The sequence below is a fragment of the Macrobrachium nipponense genome, chromosome 1, assembly GCF_015104395.2.
Source record: "Macrobrachium nipponense isolate FS-2020 chromosome 1, ASM1510439v2, whole genome shotgun sequence".
In the NCBI taxonomy this organism is placed as follows: domain Eukaryota; kingdom Metazoa; phylum Arthropoda; class Malacostraca; order Decapoda; family Palaemonidae; genus Macrobrachium; species Macrobrachium nipponense.
In genome coordinates this window covers 213,766,638-213,769,782 of record NC_087200.1, presented here as the reverse complement: position 1 = coordinate 213,769,782, position 3,145 = coordinate 213,766,638, and positions in this window count along the sequence as shown.

Here is a 3,145-nt window from a genome sequence, read left to right as displayed (position 1 = left end):
CAAACGACCCAATGACTTGTTCGAATTTTTTAACCTTTTAATTGTTAATGTTCTTTGTCTGTGTTTATGTTTATTTGGAATTCTTCACCAATACCATGTCTCATTTGCTTAGTGATCAAGTCCACAGTAGGATGGACGAAAGCTTTAAGCTTTGTATAAATATATTATATAGATAAACAAGGATATTACTGTGGATCCCTCTATTGATTTATTAGAAGCACGATACAGTGTTTTTATTTTGCATTGTTACATCCACGTTCAACATCCACCACACCAATATGACCAATTTCGTTGGAAACTACATTCGACAGACACTTGGTGAAGAATTACTTTTGGACTATCGCCTCTACGAAAGAAGATGCATTTCCGTACAAAGGATTAAGAATCAGATAAATTTTCTTCGGGATTGTGTAGCGGATGTTTGGTTGGATGCACAGAGAATCTTTTTCAGGAGAGCCATTTCCCAAGTACAAAATACTTTTTCTTGAAGACCAGATTCGACTTGCTGTTTTTAGAAAAGAAGAATTATTCTTGGAGCTCCGTCACCAGAGGAATTTACTACGTGATAGGTTTTTGGATATTAACCCCAATATCGATTTCAACTGGATCCTACTTTGCGCAGGTGAAGTAGCTTTTCTTTTGCAAATCTATGCAACACCAAAGAGTCACTTAATGGGAAATTACTGAAACTTATGTAAAATGTCACCTTGGAATAAATGTTATAACTCAGACAATATAAAAGTTTTAACTGACGTTGACCTAGATGAGGACTGCAAAATTCTTTTGAGCCTGGGTCTTAATTTTTCTTTGGGGATGGAAGATATGGATTTTATAAAAGGAATTGGAAATATCAATTTGTTCAATTTTAAAAATTCAGACTTTAACATGGATTTCGTCAAAGGGATTTTATTCAGTTCGTTTGAGGAAAAAAAACAGTAAATCTTCCTAAACGTCTTTTAGAAGCTCTTCACAGACTAAAAAACAAATCTGACATTAAAATATTTAAGGCCGACAAAGGGGGGATGTGTGGTGGTTATGAGTAGGACAGATTACCTTATTAAGGCAGTTAGATTGCTCAGCGACGCTAATACTTACAACAAGATTTCTGTAGCTCCGTCCATTTCTGACATTCAGTCCACGTTTAACAAGAAAATTAAGGACATTATAAAAGGTAACATTAACAGAGAAATTAAAGAGGTTATTCTCAGTAAATTGACAAGAAAACTACCCTCGTTTAGTTATTTTTATGGTCTTCCAAAATCCACAAGGAGGGAGGGCATCCCTTTGAGGCCCATTGTAGCAAACTGCAATACTCCTCAGGCTGATTTGACCTCTTGGTTGGCGGAGGTTTTGGGTGACTTAGTGGGTAATATATCTAGCTCCCATCTTAAACATAATCTTGATTTCATTGATAGAATTATGGGTAAAAATTTGGATGGAATTATGTATAGTCTGGACATCGTCTCCTTATTCACTAATGTGCCTCTTGATTTTGTTCTAACTAATTTGGTCAAAATTGCCGAGAAGGAAAATTCACGCCACCTATTCATATTAATAAGTTTTGTGAGCTTATAAAGACGTGTGTAGAATTCCCACCATTTTGAGTTTGAAGGAGATTTCTATCAACAAAAGCAGGGGTTGCTATGGGATCCTCGTTGTCGCCTGTTTTAGCTAATCTTTGTATGGAATTTTTTGAAATAGTTTTTGTGGACAAAACTTCCAGATGATTTGAAACCTTTTATATGGGTAAGATATGTTGACGATATCTTTATTGTTTTTAAGGACGATGCCGAAAGTTTTGATCAGCTTCTTTTACAACTGAATAGTTTTCTTCCATCCATCACGTTTACAGTCGGAAAGGGAAGTCGACAAGCGTCTGCCATTTTTAGACTTGGTTGTTCACAGGGATGATGTAAAAATAAGTCTTTTAAATTCTCTGTTTTCAGGAAAAGTACTCACACAAATACGTACATACATTTTTATTCATATCATGACGAGAGAATCAAACGCAACGTTCTGACGAATTTGTTTTTAGAGCTTTTAGAGTTTGTGACCCTAGTTTGCATTGACCAGGAAATTCAATCTGACTACGAGTTTCAATAAGTTATGTTACCCCAAGTTTTTATCGGACGAGTGTCTTTCTAGAGCCAGAAGTATGTTTTATAATCCAAGGGAACGCTGTTCGACTGCTAATTTTAAATGCCGCCTTCCCCTTCCTTATAATCATGACGCCTGAAAAAAGTTTCCAATAATCTTAGAAAAGATAGACATGGGTATAGCGTAGTATTTCAATACCCTAATATTCTTAAAAAGAAAAATTATAAAAAACAGTTGCAGAAAACCAAACACCGATGTTGGAGTCTATGCTATAGGATGTAAAAATTGTGACAAATGCTATATTGGTGAAAGCGGTCGTTCCCTGGACCAGAGGAAACGTGAACATGTTGCAGCTTGCCGTTTGGGCAACGTTTACAGCGCCATTGCCAAGCATACTTGGGATTCCGATCATGCCATCGACTTCAAGGGAGGAAAAGTCCTTTATAAGAGTGCGGATAGGACCACTAGGAGAATTGTGGAAGGAGTTCTCTCATCACTTTAAATGACACCTTTGAGGGGAATACTGGAATACAGAACAATTTACTTTGAGTGAAGAAATTTGCAAAAGGGCCAGAATAAAGAACTTCAGAAATGTGTACAGCCTCCTTCAATCCGATAATGTAAATAACCATCCTTCGCCCGTTCCAGAACCTAATCTAAAAAACAAACTCCTTTTGTGGTTAACGACCGTCAAGATGTCATTCAGGAAGAAGACCGGCGCTTGTCCCGCCCCCGTAGATCACAGCGAATTATGGAAAGGCAAACGACCCCAATGACTTGTTCGAATTTTTTAACCTTGTTAATGTTCTTTGTCTGTTTATTTATGTTTATTTGGAATTCTTCACCAATACCATGTCTCATTTGCTTAGTGATCAAGTCCACAGGAGGATGGACGAAAGCTTAAGCTTTGTATAAACCTTTATTATATCCAGATAAAACAAGGATATTATGTGGATCCCCTCTATGTATCTAATATATATAATAATATATATATATATATATATAATATATAATATATATATTGGATAATATATATAATAATAATATT